Genomic DNA, 18,307 nt, shown 5'->3' with positions numbered 1-18,307 from the left:
CTTTTAGAGTAGTTTATTTCTGATAACAAGAAAAATAAACAAGTAGATTATCTTAGTTTAAATCATAGCTAAAGCATATCCAAAATTACACTGAGCTAACGTTACTGTGTAAAATGGTTACTATATAATGTATACAATCTTAACTACAGATTGGCTGTCAAACCTCCGATCAAATAGTGGTAATCCATGATCGCTGTCTTTCCTTGTCTTTAGGAAACCAAAACATTTGCTATTTTTGACGAGGTATTTGTTCCAGAGTTCAGATTAGCAACAAGTCAGACCATTAAACAAAAGTTCTGCTCACACGTAATCCAATGAAAGCGTCCGATGAAACCATCTATACCATATATCTACCTCATTGACTTAAATCAATGGTCAAGTATCACACATTGCGTAAACCCATTGCTAAAATTACACTATTTGGTTCAATCATTTAGCATTTGTACTTTAAAGTTTGTGAGTGCAATGCTGAATTCTTACAATTTCCACTTTAAGAAATACGATTTTTGACAAGAATTTGACATGTTCGCCATACTATTGCTAAGTATCTCCTATGTGTTTCTTATTTTTTGTCCTTGGTTTTTCAGAAGGATACAGTACCTATTTCCCCAGGACAACAGTTGTGTAATTTTTTTCTTTATCCCGAAGGATATTGGCTGCTTTCTGATGTTATTTTTGAAGCCATAGCAGACATATATTGCAGTGAAATTTACAGAGCTTAGAGAGAACTTATTGCAATAAGATATAATATCTGGTGTCTAGACCTTTGGTATTTGAAGTGACAACATTTGGTCCAAGGGACTACTCGTCTGCGACAGCTGCTGCTCAACAGTGGGTGGTAATGCACTGAATCTGAGTCTTGAAACAGACCTCATTTTCATCTAAGGCTATTTAAGTTCTCCAGACAGTGTAAGGTCTGCACTTGAAGAAGCTTTAAGAAGTGTTAGTGTTGAAACAAACAATAAAACTACGAATAACATCCAGCTATAACAGATTATTGTGAAATAAATTCAAGCCCTCGATATAAAAACTCTACTGCTTCCCATTAATGTGCATGTCTTTCTTAAATTAAACTGAATACACTCATGTGTATCTATTTTCTCTTTTCATAAACAGATCTTTGGCTCTGACAAACAGGCATATGGTGCCATGTGGTGTTTTCGAACAAGCAACCTCCATGCGCAATGCGTTCACATCATTTTTTCCCCCAATAATATCGTAGGCATCCATTTGGATTTGCCAGATATGTCACTCGGGCCACATGGGCTTGTAATTCAGGAGTCTTCTCTCTTTCTTTGGCTCCTCTGAAGGCTTCTGGAGCAGATGTTCCTCTGCATGTCAGTTTGAAGGTAATACGCTTTTAAACTTGATTGGGAGTGGAACAGCTTGCTCCATTGCAAGATCTGTTTGTTGTGTGGGTGATACGGTGAGCTGACGATACAAGCTGTGAAAGTGAGATGCAATAGGCAATAAAAGAAGGCCAGTATAAAACCTGGTATGGTATGTTATCGTTATCTGTGATTACAATCAACAAATCTTCAAACTACTAAAAAGTAGAGATCGAAAGCCTTGCATCTGGTAGGTTAAGCATTAACAGAGCAATGATGGTGGATGTTTACATACTACTTTTACTTTATTGATCTGGAAAACTGTCATTCTGCGTTCAATGCCAAATGCTCCAAATGAACCTATGTTCTCTGAATAATAATGTATTTTGATTTGTATTATTTATTTTACTATTATATTTTTATCTCGGGTTGTTAAGGAAAGCTAATTTCACTACAGGGAACAACCTGCCATAATTTGCCAGATGTCCAGCTATTAAAAGCTATTGCAGGATGCAAAACTAGATGTGGAGGGGGAGTTTTCACCTCTCAGGGAAGTGAGAACTCATTGGTGTCTTTAAGACCTGTCTTTGTGTGTTATTTATTTGACAAATGTTTTTTTGCAGTAATGCAAAACAATACGGTGGAAGTGGATTTAAGACATAATTTACAGGGAACATATTATTGTATACACAAACATCTTTCAGGGTTTGCAGTTTAGTTATTCAAAGCTGGTGGTTGTAAGTGAATATTATCAGATCCAGAATTTGTGAAGCCCTGCGTCAGAATCGCATTCTTTGACATTAGGTACTGAATTAGATGAAATACCTACTCATTGACCATTAAAACAGTAGATACCAGTGGCTGCTCGTGACTGCTCATCCAAGGGGCGCGAATTCAAAATAAGTGTTCGGAGTGTCATTTGTGTTGCTTTTGTTCTCAAAATATGTGTTTGTTGCATCATGTGAATCATGTGCATCATGTGTTTTGTCAAAATAAGTGCCTTCTGCCCACTTCTGAGTTAATGATAAAAGACACGTTCACAAAACACACGCAAGACACTTTCTTAATAGTAAATTCTGATTAGGCATGAGATTATGTTAGTATCTGGCAAACGCGAGCGTTTCTTTTATCATAAACCCTTTAGACGCATCTGCACCAGGCACTTATTTTGACAACACACGTGATGCACATAGGATCACTCGACGTGCAGAACACATATTTTGAAATTTATAACCACACACATGACAGGCTACATATATGTTGTGACAAACTTCCCATCAAGCCCCCTCGAAAAAAGAAATCACCGGCCTTCACTGGTAGGCACTATATCGTATGAAATTAAATATGGATAGTATAAATGAATAGGGAAGAGCGGGGCACAACCTAGCGCTTTTTGGTTTTGGCTCAATCATAAAATTTTTTTGAGTTTGATTAATTATATTTTTACACAAGCAACACACATCTCTGCTACAAATGAACATTTGAAGTTTGTTTCTAGTTCTAACCATTCTTGGACAATTACACCAAACCTGACAGAAGTGCAAACGTTACAACTTACCTCATAGGTGGGGTTAGTTGTAACAGGCAGGGGGTTAGTTGTAACACTTGCTAAAAATTAAGTTTGTAGGCAAATATTTCAATACTATTTTGTCTATATACTTGAAGTGGATATTGTTTATATATCTGTCTATAATAGACAGGTATCCACACTGTATTCATTCATCCAGCCCTTTTCTAACAATAGTTCAATTATAAATGGACATAAAATGTCTAAATATGTGAGAAAAAGCAGCACAATTATGACAAAACTTTTTTTATATGTGACCCAGTCTGTAATAACCATACTACACTTTCAAAATCAAGCACATTTATTTTCGTTGGCAGCCAGTAATCATTCGTGTGTAGCCTATTTAAAACAATGGCAAGGATTAAACTAACGTTAGCGGTTTTCATATCGTAAGTGCTGAGGGAATAGTTGTAACACAGCATTACAATTAACCCCGCTGGGTCAAATATTTTCAAGCCCACCAAAAAAGTTGCTAAGAGCTGCAGACATGTTTTAAAACGATGCTATGTTTGGTAACGCTTTAGATTACAGCCCGGAAAGTACTGGGTAAGTACAGCGAATTTACAGCATATGTTTTTGTAATTATAGTTTACTTATGAAGTACGTACGTGTAATTATAAGGGAACAATTTATAATATTTGGGGAATAAAGGGGTAACAACCAGGAAAAATACAAATAATATATGCAGTAAAGTACTGCGTAAGTACAGCGAATTTATAGCATACATTTCTGTAATTATAGTGTACTTATAAAGTACATACATGTAATTTTAAGGGAACAATTTATAATATTTTCGGAACAAAGGGGTAACAAGTCCCACTTTAATTTACAGCCCGCAGATGTTGTATTTACTCTTTAACTACGTGAAACAAGGGGGTAACTAGTGCCACTTTAATTTACAGCCCGCAGATGTTGTATTTACTCTGTAACTACGTGAAACAAGGGAATAACAAGTGCCACTTTAATTTACAGCCCACAGATTCTGTACTTACTCTGTAACTACGTGAAACAAGGGGGTAACATTTTTTGACTTAGATTGTAACAACACAAAACAGTAACTACAGATATAGTTCTAGTTTTGCTTGCTTTTTTTCACCAAAGTTGCCTTGCCTATTTTTAATTTTGCTTGATGACCCAATAAATTCCTGTACTCTTTTTCTTTATTAAGGTCAGTAACCTTTATTGAAAATTCTAAATAAATTGTATCGTACTAATAAATTGCATAAACACATTAACTGAATTTTAAGTTTTGTTTAGTAATCTAAAATACTTACTACATATATTATTTGTATTTTTCCTGGTTGTTACCCCTTTGTTCCCCAAATATTATAAATTGTTCCCTTATAATTACATGTACGTTCTTCATAAGTATACCATAATTACAGAAACATACGCTGTAAATTCGCTGTACTTACGTAGTACTTTCCGGGCTGTAATCTAAAGCGTTACCGATGAAAAAAATGTACTTACATGCCACCAAAACACTCGTTCATCAATAACTCTCTGGAAAAACATTATACATTTCCAATAATTTGCCGGAGATAGGCTTTTGGCAGCGTGAAATAAATACAGAAAAAACAAAACACTCAACCTTGTGCAACAATGTACACAGTCCGTGTTACAACTAACCCCGTATTAGTTTTTGCCCCTACTATTTAGTATGAAATTAAATATGGATAGTATTATTGAATTCAGATGTACTACAACCACCATGTTGATACATCACCTGACACGCATCATTAACTAGAATGACGTTAAACAAGCGCAATGTAACCACAAGGGACAGCTGTTTAATATATGTATTTGCATTTGAATAGAGGCGTGTTACCGTTTTCGGACATTTTTGAATAAAACAACGCCTCTCCTTCTTCTTCTTCATTGGATAACTTCTCTCCTTGGGACTCACAGGAAAGTAAAGTGTTCATCGAATAGACACCTTGCCGGAACTACTGTAGTAGGACATCCGGATACTTTTCGCCTACTGTTTTACGAATATAAATATGGACATCGCCTCGCCTACTGCTTTTCACCTACTTTGTAGTGTGGCAGTAGGCGGTTTTGGACGCAGTGAGAGTTTCTGTCTATTCAATATGTTGTTCTTTTTCAAGGCCCTGATCCACTTCAGAGGCTGTATAGTATGTACACACATTTTAAAATGAAACAGAAAATTAAAATGAGAAATAGAAACACCTAATGTGGCCGATTTAATAAAAGTAAATGGCAATCTGAACCAACCAAAAACGTTTTTGGTCTTCCTTGTTGAAGTAGAGCCTTTTCCTTGTTGCCCAAGTAGTCAAGGATTGTGTGAGTAATGCAAAAGATTATGGGTTCAAGTCCTGGAAAACACGTTCTGAAAACATGCATAGCAAGAATGCACTTTAAGTTACTTTGAATAAAAGCCTCTGCCAAAAAAACATAAATATAAGGTAATGTAAAGCTGTAGTTGAAAATAACAGTCTGAAAGCATGTCTGAAAAAACTGGACTGGCTTGACTTTGGTTGCATAACATATTTAAAGTTTCTTTGTCTACTAAGTTAGCAGAAAGTTATATTCTTAATGTTAATTCTGCAGTATATGCACACAGGGTTCTAAATTAACTTTTTTGACCACCAGCCAAAGTGGCTGGTAACTTTCTAAAGTTACCAGCCAATCAGCATTTCCACTAGCCAATTTTTTCCCGGTGAAAATAAGAGAAATTATGAGTGCCACTGAATGCAACAATGATTTGTTTTTTCCTTCGCGTGCATGCGACAATCCTGACAAAACATGACAACATTTTTGTGATGAAACATAAGCTTTCTTAATTTCTCTGTTGATAGACATAAAGCTTAACTGGGGCACAGGCCCCCCATTTTTTGCTGACTTTTTTGAAAGCCTGCTGTGTGCAAGAAGTGTGCAACAGTTCTATGCAATGTCCTTTGCTTAACCCACTATTCTACAGTGCAACAGGTACTGCGAAAGATAAATATGTATTTAAAAATATTTAAGTATAATCTTCATCATACCTAACATTATTAACATGTTTGGAGACATTAATGACATAAAATGTTTGGTAATAATGACAGCAGAGAAATATTTTCTACATTATACAATAACAGCAATGATTAATAACTTATTTTTACAATAATATTTCAAGAAACCAGTCATTTTATGACTGCTATTCTAAATAATCTCAGTCATAGTTACTGTTAACTGTTATGTAAGTTAGTGTCCTAGAATTAAATATTAGTAAACTAAATATTAATTCAATATCTGTAAATACAGAACAGTATAACACATACATCTGCAACATTGCAATTCAAAAGACTTGACAAAAGGTTTTCCTGAGATTTTTCCTCTAATATTTGAGAACTGACTGAGTGTGGATGTAGTTTGTCTCACCTCCCTTAATCTCATCATATCTCCTTTCTGCTTCCTTTTCCCTGCTTTGCACAAAACATTTATGATGTCCATTTACAGAAGCCAATAATGATCGAGTCAAAATAAGATTATCATTTTTATTTAGAAACTTACTTCTCGTCATGTTTTCATAATTACTCATTTGCGTGGCGTCCCCTTTGGATGCAGTTGCGCGCGCGGATGAACGCAAAGACGCGCGTGGACATGGATACATGCGTGCACGCGTCAGTGCGACGCTTCGTCGCTTTACAAGCGTAAATTGGGTAAATACATTGCATATAGATCTGAATACACTAGTTAACTGCTAAAATTTAAACTTGAGATTTACACCTGGGCACAAAAGATTTACACTGGGGCACATGCCTCAGTAAAGGGGTGTGGCGACACCGCTGTCTTTTAGTCTATCCTCCCTGCGCTGCCCGTTCATTCTCCTTCTTTCTTTTGTGTTCTGGTGGACGCGTTCAGTTCGTTTCCATGGTTTCTCGCGCTGGTTTCGCTGCAAACTGCGCGCAGCCAATGGGCGTATGAAACATTATTACGTAGCATTACACAGTGTTTATGGGAAATGTAGGAAGTACTGCCAGTGGGATAAATGACCGAGAACGCAGCTTTATGTATCATGCTTGCAATGCCTCATGCATCACCGGCCAAAGTGGCTAGTAAGTTTTTATTAATACCCGCCAAAATGAATTTTAACCCGCATTTGGCGGGTTGGCGGGTGTTAATTTAGAACCCTGTATGCACATATACGCATTGCACAGTTTTTCATTTCCACCATATTCAAAAATTATTTTGTCAAATTTTCTGTAGTTTGCAAATTACTGAATTTAAACATCAAGTTTTTTTCCACTCTTTAATCTGTTTCTTTTTAATTCAAACTGTCCAATATGTGGCACTGTATTGTACCTAGTCTGGCCTCTCCAAGCTTATTTCTTTCTTTGACACAATGGGACTGATTACAGGGCAGGAGTGATGGCCACTACCCTTGCTCTCATTCTCTGCCCTCCATCCCATCACAGAAAGTCTCTTCTCCTTCATTTCTCTCAGGCTTGTTTGTACTAATACACATTAGTTCTGCCTCTGCGGTTGTACACTTTATCATTCACAGGCAACTTTCTAGCCTGGCGTGAATAGAAAACAATCTCATAGTTATATTAACAGTAAAGTCTTATAATACAAAATATATTTTAACATTTATATAATATAAATATTTCTCATTTCTTTTACTGTATGTACTTACACTTACAATTGGCTGAGTTTTTTAACCCTTGGCAAATAGCCTACAGGACAGAACACACCGCTCACACAGTCACTTCTGTATTGGCTTCATCAGAAAGATCGAAAGGTTCCCCCTCGGTTAAAACAACCCAGCTTTGGGTAATAACAACCCAGCATCTGGGTCATTTTTAACCCAATGCTGGGTTGTTTTAACCGAGGGGCAACCTTTCGATCTTTCTGATGAAGCCAATACAGAAGTGAATTAAACTGCAATTCATTGACTGGCCGCTTGAGGCTGGCTCCAAAAGAGCATCAATTCCCATAGACCCTCATGTTAATATTCTCAACTCTACAGTAGAAAATTATATGTTTACAGCCTGGTATAAAAACCCTTCATGACAACTGAGAGGGGGATTAATTTTTTGTAACTCATTCGTTTAAATTAAATAAAGCCTTAAAGTTCTGCATAATTAAGGACGTGGCCGCTTTAGTGAAGGGTGAAATGCCACTACTGTCACTGGTATCAAGCTAGGTGGGCGTGGTTCCAGCAACCAGCCACCCATTTTCTGTTATCTGGAAGAGTGATGCGGGTTACACGCGACCAAGATGGTGATGGCAGGCCCCGCCTACTATTGGCTTCAAAAAAACTCTCCACAAACCTATGGGTAACGTCACTGACACTACATCCATCCTTTTTTACAGTCTATGGTTTTAGCCCCATGGCTGAGTTGTTATAACTTTTGGTTGCGTAACCACAACCTAGCATTGGGTAATTTTTAACCCGTCTATGAGTTTTGTCCAATATTTTCTAGTAAAAAACAACCCAGCCATTTTTAGTGTGTATAAATAAATAAATGCTCCAAAGACTCATTGGGGTTTTCATATCTTCACTTTTTACACTCACCTAAAGGATTATAAGGAACACCTGTTCAATTTCTCATTCATGCAATTATCTAATCAACCAATCACATGGCAGTTGCTTCAATTCATTTAGGGGTGTTTTCCTGGTCATGACAATCTCCTGAACTCCAAACTGAATGTCAGAATGGGAAAGAAAGGGGATTTAAGCAATTTTGAGCGATTTCTACACTGTTAGATGTCGCTGTAGATTTAGCAGTACATTACTGTAAAAATCCACAGTACTATACTGTATGTGTACATTACAGTACAGTACTGCAGTTCATAATGCATTCTGGGTAAATTTGTTTGAGCGGGAAAATTTTACAGTATATTTTGGTCTTGATGTAACCTTGCTGTAGCCATTGCTGTAATGTGCCAGGTGTACTTGCAATAATCAGAGAAAGTGCACCAGAGTCAAATCACACAGACAGCACAACTCCTGGCTGCAGCTGAAGGAGGACGATTGATTTCTGGCAGTTCGGTAAGTTTGAAATATTTCTGTTTCATGAAAACTTAATTTTTAGTTTAAGAATGTTGTCAATATTTTGTCGCAATATTGTTTTAAACGTGCAATGAGAGAGAAAAACGGTCGCCAACAAAGTTTCAATCTCCCTCAGAAAGTAAGCTAACGTTACACCCAGATGTCTACCGCTGCTTTAACTCGCTTTACACCTTTATTAATGAATATAGGGTTGTTTTAACTAAATTATGAGGGTTTTGGTGAGTTTATATTGTGTTGAAAGTGTGGTGACAATGAAACTATTTTTAACGAAATGGACAAAGACCACCCGCCAGCGCAATCTTGCGGTCCCGGCATAATGGTCGTTTATATCTGCGTTTCATCCGTTCAGTTAGCGTCAGAGAAAAGTATTAAGTTTGACTGTTTGGCAAGGCTGACTCGTGGTTGTAAACAGACAGGACTTGACACGCCGTACACATCATACTGTAGTACCGCAGTCCTCCTCCACAGAAGTGAAAACAAGAAACCTCATATTTAACTGGATACATGCATCGAACTCATCGCAGCTTTAACTTCGACCAAATATAATTCAGACCTGGGCTCATCTTAATATCAGATGAACGTAAGGGATTGCCGCGCTTATTGTATTACGGTATATCAGCAAAAGCAGAGAATATCTTCTCTAAAGCGTTTTTCACGTCCAGTAAGTTGTCCAATACATTTTTATGGCATATTGTTTCCACCACTTCAGATGCATTACATGCAGTATATATAAGTTTCCAAAACACATCAAATCAATGCACGAAAAGAGAATGGGCTCCGCATTTACGTACCTTTGTCTTCTCGTCTCTGTCATCTGATCCTTCATCTCTGGATGTAAAATAATCCATAATAACATCGTGTAGGAAACTGGCATCACCAGGATTGCTCAGATTTAGGCGATCATGTTTATCTTTAAAGTGAGCAGCTAGCTACTAACTTAGTTAAAAAACTTTGCGTGAAATAGTGTTACACCACAGCCGGTCCGGGTTAAACATTAAAGGGACAGTCTTTTTACCTTGTCACTATAAATCGCTATTTTCTGCACTAAACGAGACATTTTCAGAGATTTTCTGTAGACAAGATGTTACAATTAAAAAAAGACTTATTTAGATATTTATATATAATATATAATATAACAACTAATATATATATATATATATATATATATATATATATATATATATATATATATATATATATATATATATATATATATATATTTGTTTTACAACTGACTAAACACTTACAGAAAGGTTTTATTTGTTAGCATAGCATGATAATTAATACATTTTTAAATCAATCACTTTGTCTCTGCACAATGAACATTATCAAATATTATTAATGTTGTAAAATATATTGTTCATTGTTAGTTCATATTAGCTAAGGCATTACCAAATGTTAAGGAATAAACTATTGTAGTAAAGTGTTACTAAATTTTCTTTTACCATTTCTTTCACAATGTCTACTTATTTCTATGGCTAACAGATTTTGTAACATTTGTCTTTTTTACAGTCTTACCATTGCTTGTAAGCTGGATTGGGTAAGATGGATCATCTTTAAAGGCACCAGGCAAGTACATGATGTACAGTTACAAGTCATGTATTTTTTCGACTGCAATATTAAATGCTTTCACGTCACAGGAATGTGGCTGACTTTTTATTTGTAGTTTACCTGAGTGTCATTGCACTTTTCAGGAGTTAAGGCAGATGTGGAGGCACAACGGGTGATACCAGACACACACCAAGCACATTATGTTCGGTAAGTTTGTACTTTACCACTACAGCTTCTTTAAATACCCATGTATACACTCATTCACAATTCCCACACACAACACTGTAACACGACCATACACAACATGTACACAATTGTCTTTGTTTGCCATGTAGAAATATACAAACAGAAATATTCAGACTTTGGTTATAAGAAATTTAATAATTGTATTTATTTAGCAGAGGTGTCCCTGGACTTTATTGACAAAAGATTTTGTTTTCAGAATAAAAAGTTGTGTCCAAATCAGTAACAATTGTATTTTCTGTTCAGGACATTCAATCATGACATGATCCAGGTGGATGCTGTCCATTTAGGAAAGAGTTTGTTCAGCGGTAAGTGAATCTTCTGTATTTTAATGTAATTAGGTGTGGAACAGTAGAATAAGAGCAAAAGGTTTCAGAATAGGAGTAAATTCAAGGCTGAGTTTAGTTTTTTAAAAATCTTTTTCTATCTTATATTTGTTGACTTAATGTTTATGATATTTCTAACAGGTTTCTGGATAGAATTAATTCCAAAGATGGGAAAAAGTGCACATCCAGACAAGGAGCAAGCAAAAAGACAAGGAACTTGGTGCAGAGAAAAGCTGTGGCCATTAACCCCCATGTGAACAGCTTCATGCAGTCCCTGATTGAGTTCGAATGGACGACTTCAAAGTAAAGGCCACTGTGGTCTGTCTGCCACAGTTTAATGCATTTATTTTTAGTGTTAAATGAAATTCAAGTAGAATATTTAAAACTATGGGCCAGTGTTGTTTTTACCACAGTGAAATGTTACCTTTTAGTCGATGATGGACTTTAAACTGAAAACTTCAAACTATGGACCAGTGTTCTATTTGCCAGAGTTAAATATGTTACAGCAGGGGTCTCCAAACTTGTTTATACTTATTGATTTTATTTTATTTAACTTGCTTATATGTTCATTATTGTTTAAAATCTTGTTTTAAATATGTTTTGTTTCAATTAAATGTTTTTTTTTTAAATAAAATTTTGATACATACATTGCTTGGATTGCCTTTTAATTCATTATGTTTTAATTTAGCATTTTTACCATATTAATAACTATAGATTTAAACCTAAATATCTAGCTATTATATATAATATTATTGTATTAACTGTAATAAGTAATAAATAGTATTTATGGGTCAATATAGACATTACAGTAAATTACTGTAAAAATAGACTACTGTAATAAAATATTGTAAAATTACAGTACAGTACTGCTTTGTAACTATACAGTACTAGTTTGTGTACTGTAAAATGTTATTACAGTACAGTACTGTAAAACCAAAATACAGTAACTTACTGGCAACCGTGCTGCCAGTACCGTACTGTAAAAATACAGGGAAATCGTTAACAGTGTAGGGTTTACAAAGAATGGTGTGAAAATGGAAAAACATCCAGTATGCGGCAGTCCTGTGGGGGAAAATGCCTTGTTGATGCTAGAGGTCAGAGGAGAATGGGCCGACTGATTCAAGCTGATAGAAGAGCAACTTTGACTGAAATAACCATTCGGTACAACCGAGGAATGCAGCAAAGCATTTGTGAAGCCACAACACGCACAACTTGAGGCAGATGGGCTACAACAGCAGAAGACCCCCACCGGGTACCACTCATCTCCACTAAAAATAGAAAAAAGAGGCTACATTTTGCACAAGACACCAAAATTGGACAGTTGAAGCCTGGAAAATGTTGCCTGTTCTGATGAGTCTCGATTTCTGTTGAGACATTTATGGACTGCATTTATATAAATGGAAATAACTTTTAGATGGTAGAGTCATTATTTGGCATAAACAGAATGAGAACATGGATCCATCATGCCTTGTTACCACTGTGCAGGCTGGTGGTGGTGGTGTAATGGTGTAGGGGATATAAAGTCCCTGAAGATTGAAATGCTATGGCCTACCTGAGCATTGTTTCTGACCATGTCCATCCCTTTATGACCACCATGTACCCATCCTCTGATGGCTACTTCCATGTCACAAAGCTCGAATAATTTCAAATTGGTTTCTTGAATGAGTTCACTGTACTAAAATGGCCCCCAGAGTCACCAAATCTCAACCCAATAGAGCATCTTTGGGATGTGGAGGAACGGCAGCTTTGTGCCCTGGATGTGCATCCCACAAATTTCCATCAACTGCAAGATGCTATCCTATCATTTCTAAAGAATGCTTTCAGCACCTTGTTGAATCAATGCCACGTAGAATTAAATCAGTTCTGAAGGCGAAAAAGGGGTCAAACACAGTATTAGTATGGTGTTCCTAATAATCCTTTAGGTGAGTGTATATTTACATGTAATATTTTCAGATGCTAGGAGTACATTTATGCAAAATCAAGGCAACTTATGGCTATTTTGAAGATGCTAAAATGTAACAGTTTTAATTTAACACAATTCCCAGTGTTACATTTTTGTTATTCCATAGTTCTATGAGTTTACTATTATTCTAAAATGTGGGGGAAATATAAATAAAGTGTCCCTAAAAGTGTTTTTTCAAGGTAAAATCTAATTTTTTATTCCAAAAATAATAAAAAATAGCCTTTTGCAAAACATTTATACAGTTTACCTTGCTGGTGGAAAGCTCTCCCAAACTCTATCCAGTCAGCTGCATCTCTCACAAAACTCAAAACACATCACTTCCATGAACATTTTACCTGCCTGTAAAAACAAAAAACAAAATCTAATCTTCTGCCTTACTTTAAACAGGCTGTTTTTCAAATGATATCAGTAAAACTTTGTGAGCTGAAAGGGACTTTTCCAATGACAAATCGCTTTGCTCTTTTTCCTCCATGGATAAAAGCGTCTGCTAAATGCAAATGCTTTTCTTTATGAATTATGTTACTATCATATATTTTTCTGTTATCTTTACATTGCAACCCCCTGCCCCCAATTTTACATAGCAATTGTAGCAGTTAAAAGTACAACAAATGGCAACAACACATAACAAAGCAAAACATAAAGGATTGTGTAAGGACTGTCAGTGTGCGCAGCGGAGTGCTTTGTTTGTCTACTGATTAGATGAATAAGGTGAAATTGATTTTGGCCATTTAATCTGTATGAATCTATATGAATCGCATGGTGTGCCCTTTCCTCTCATTGCTTGTCTGCAAAAAACAGAAACTCCACAAAGACAAGGTGCACCTACATTACCTGAAGTAAGGACAAAACCCCAACCGAGTGGAGGACGTTTCATCTGACTTCCAGTCCTGAATCTATAATGTGTATGTCAAGTGAATGCAAAATGAGAATGCACAGACACTGCAGGCAAGAAAAATGGCAGTCACATTCACAGGTTTCATGGTGCTAGTTCTGAGATAAACTATTTCACTTTATGTAGCATCCGTACCATAAATCTTCAGGGACTTTACATTCACAGTACTTTTCTCTTTTTATTGTGCTCTTTTATTGTCTATTGTGCACCAGTGGGCTTGACGTTTTTGCGGGTTAACCCTGCAGCTTTTGCTTTTATTTTGCTTAAATAGTAGAGCTATGTTGAAAATACTAACAAGCTGAAATGCAAAATATTTTGAGCACAGAATTAGAAAAGAAGCTCATCCCCCTCCACATAAGTCTAAATACTAAAATATAAGCCGCATATTAGCCAGAAGACAGTTTAGAGAAGAAAGTGATAACAGCATGCTTCAATAATGGTTCAGAAATATAATTTCATTGGTTACTTCCAGTTTCTATTTGTTTAATGGTCTGACTAGTGGCTAAACTGAACTCTGGAATAAATATCTGGTCGAAAATAACAAATGTTTGGTTTCCTAAAGATGAGAGGAGATGGCGATCATGGATCAATGCTATGTGAAGAAAGGTTTTGCAGCCAATCTGTAGTTAACATTGTATATATTTTATAGTACACATTTTACACAGTAATCTACTTCTTAGGTATTTTGCTTCTCAATTTATCAGAAATAAACAACTCTAAAAGGACTTTGTTGTTATTGATTCTTTGCGGAGTTTACCGGAATTACGTTTATTTCACGAAAGCCTTTTGTTTATGTTGTTACTGCTGAAACCGTGTATATGGCTGTTTGCCGTCCAACACTAAAAAGCCAGTTTGAGGTGTTTTATCTAAAAACAGCTTGCGCTGACATATCTTAAAATATATCAGTGCCATTGTTTTGTCTCAAGATGCACACCAGTAGAGTTTTTTGTAAGGCATTAGAGATGAAACAGTATGAAATTTTACATCACAGTTATAGTGACCAAAATCACCACGGCTATCAATATTATCATGGTTTTGTGAACAATTTCTAAAAAAGTACTATTTCAAACCAAATTTTCAATTGATTTCACATGTAAGTTCACTTTTGTTTGCATAAACATCAACAGTGTTGGGTGTAACTAGTTACAAAGTAACTAGTTACTGTAATAATATTACTTTTTTCAGTAACTAGTAGTGTAAGGCATTACCCATGTGAAAATGGTAATATTATTACAGTTTTCCCGAGCTAGTTACTTAAGTTACATTCGCCAGTAGCACATTCATCACACAAGGCACAAAACACAGAGAACAAAAGTGAAGGGGAGGAGGGCGTGAATGGAACAGTGATTGGTCTAAGTTTGGCATGAGGTATCATTTACCATCACCGATTGGTCGACACCCGGCAGCCAGCAGCACAGAGCGGCAGCGGCACACTCAAAGACAGATCGGGTAAATGGAAGCGTCAACAACGGCAAGCTCTTTTTCAGAGGAAGGTTCCCAGCAACAGAAAGCTAGTTTCGACGGGTGGAGATTCAGTCATATTTTATTATGTTCAACTGAAGGAAAATAACTTGACGGTGAAGTGCTCTTTAATGTTTCTCCAAACGCTGTGCCCCACGTCAAGTAGCGGGTAAGGAACCCAGCATTTTCTTGGCCGTGGCTTGCCCAAATAAACATTCTTGTCCAGAAAAAAAATGTAACTAGTAATATAACTAGTAATATAACTAGTTACTTTCTCCAGGGAGTAATAAAGTAAAGTAAGGCATTACTATTTTTGAGAGTAATATGTAATACGTAATATATTACTTTTTTGAGTAACTAGCCCCAACACTGAACATCAAATAATTAACATTAATCATGGCACATTTGGGTCATACACAATGGGGTGTACTTTAGGACCCAGAAGTAAGCTGCACGACACTTGCGCTCACAACATCAGATCACATAATTTAATGGAAACTGAAAAGAAAAGATGTATAAAAATATATATTAAAGGGATACTTTAAAATGAAAATTCTGTCATCATTTTCTCATTCTCATGTTGTTCTAAACATGTATGATTTTTTATATAAACACAAAAGAAGATATTTTCAGAAATTATGGTAAACACAGCAGATAGTGACCATTGACTTCCATGGTAGGAATAAAAAAATATGATCAATGGTGCCTACATCATTTATTAAAATATTTTTTTCATCATTTATCACAATACTTCCAAAATATTTTCTTCCTACTATGGTCACTATCTGCTGTGTGTTTACCATCATTTCTCAAAATATCTTCTTTTGTGTTCATCAGAAAAAAGGCACAGTTCACCCAAAAAAAAAATCTTATGGACCACATTCACTTCCATAGTAGGAAAAAGAATACTATGAAAGGAATTGGGGTCCACCAACGGTTTGGTTACAAACATTTCTCAAAATATCTTCCTTGGTGTTCATCAGAACAAAAAAATTTATATAGGTTTGTAACAACATAAGGGTGAGTAAATTATGACAGAAATTTCATTTTTGGGTGAACTATCCCTTTAAGTAAACATGTGTCAGTACAACTCGATTTTCCTAAATGTGAACTTTTTTGGATTTAAATTCAGTCAGTAAGGCACTGTTATCACAAACACTTGAATGAATGTGTTTGTCTCACATTATTGCTTACAGTATATTAATTGATACTGGACAGGGGTTTTCAAGCCATGACACTGGCACGTTTAAATGGTGATTCAAAAATTATGCAGTAATATTAACATTTAATATAACATTTTATGGCAGTTAACCATTGAACTGGTAATCGTTGCATATCTACTGTTAAAGTCTTAATATAACTAAGGTATAGTCCAGACTTAATCTAAAATCAGTACAGAAAACCATCCCATAAATGATTAAGGGTAATGAAGAATTGGATGCGATATTAAATGTATTCTCCTTCGTATTGAGTTTATTTATTATAACACCACTCCTACAGTAATTTCTCTCTCCGCATGAGTTTGCTTTACTCTGTGAATAACAGATTAGACTCTTCAAACAAACAAACACTTACAGAGGTTCTGTGCAGTATTATAAAAGCATCAAAAGACAACTTATCAATAAATATTGCTGGGCCATAATACAAATTTGTTTTTTTGGTCTTTCATGGTTATGGATTTTTTTTAAATATTCTGTTCAGTGTCTACATTTGAATTTTTCTTGCACATGTATTTTAAAAAAACTATGCAGCTCCATATATTTAGAAAATGAGCATATATGGAAAAATACTGGCCGGGTCTAATAAAATTAAAAGGTGATGGATTTGGTGTCCATGGAGACAGGCATATGCAGATATTTGTTCAGTCAGTTGAAGTGAATGCCATGTTGAATTGGTCTTTAATGTTCCATGCAAGTTTACAATAAGTAAAGTCAGAACTTTACTGCATTAAAATAGTTTAGTATCAAAGCAATGGCGCGGTGGTATAGCACAGGTCCTTTGGAGACTAAAGAGCTTTGGGGCAGCTTTGAGTCAGAACGTTCCACTTACAGTTTCATGTTTCTGCGTCACTGTACCTCTATAATAAAACTCCAATTAAGATTTTGTGAAGCATGGGAATCAGACAAAAAGTGCAAGTTGGAGCAAAAAGTATTTATTAAATTACAAAAGAATACATTTTTATGCACGTAAACCAAATTATATTTGTTAAACGATGATGCATGAATGATACGTGAATTATGAGACATTCTGATCCAAAGTTAAGTGCAAAAAGTACAAAAGTTCATATATACTGTCCTTCGGGTTCAGATGTATTTCCCTTCACTATTTCTGCCCTCAGGCCAGTTACTTGAGAGGAATTTACAGTAGTCTAGTCTGATCTTGACTGATATCTTATTTTATGACTTTTATGATTTTCTTTATATGATACCATATAATAAGGATTGAGATGGAAGGCCATTATATACGGATCTCTTTTCCAGGTCTCTCTGTCATACTCACCTGTTATCAACACACACGCACATCCACACAGGGTTAAATTTGTGACAGACGTATCATGTTGACATTTGCACTTAAACATTTTGTGCATGATTGCTCAGGTAATCTGTTTCTCGTGATTGCATGGCTGGATTGATAAATGCTAAATAACAGCTGAATGAGCACAGATGGTAATGGGAAAGAAAATGAATAGCGGTTGATGATAAAAGTTGTGTTTGTCTGACTCAACACTAAGGCATTTTCAAGGCTCGGTATATTTGAAAGTCTATACACATTTTGAAGAGGCCTGTTTGGCCTTGGTTGGTAAACACAGGAACACACATTAAAGCTAATGTTATATTCAAATGTGAAGATAAGGACACTTTGTACCTTTAATACACCCCATACACCATTTATGGATGGATGAATGTAAGGTTGGGGTATTGAACTACACACCTGACAAATGGAGATTTTTTCAATAA

The 18,307-nt window shown here is 35.8% G+C and overlaps 1 long non-coding RNA gene across 1 annotated transcript; it reads left to right on the top strand.

Moving 5' to 3' along the window:
- Positions 1-10,605: 10,605 nt before the first annotated feature.
- Positions 10,606-11,546, top strand: LOC135732105 (uncharacterized). The gene is made up of 3 exons (XR_010526694.2): positions 10,606-10,672; positions 10,955-11,016; positions 11,176-11,546. It is a non-coding gene; the product is annotated as an uncharacterized lncRNA (long non-coding RNA).
- Positions 11,547-18,307: the final 6,761 nt, after the last annotated feature.

This window comes from Paramisgurnus dabryanus, chromosome 5 (assembly GCF_030506205.2).
Source record: "Paramisgurnus dabryanus chromosome 5, PD_genome_1.1, whole genome shotgun sequence".
NCBI lineage: Eukaryota > Metazoa > Chordata > Actinopteri > Cypriniformes > Cobitidae > Paramisgurnus > Paramisgurnus dabryanus.
This window is presented reverse-complemented; position numbering and strand designations above follow the sequence as displayed.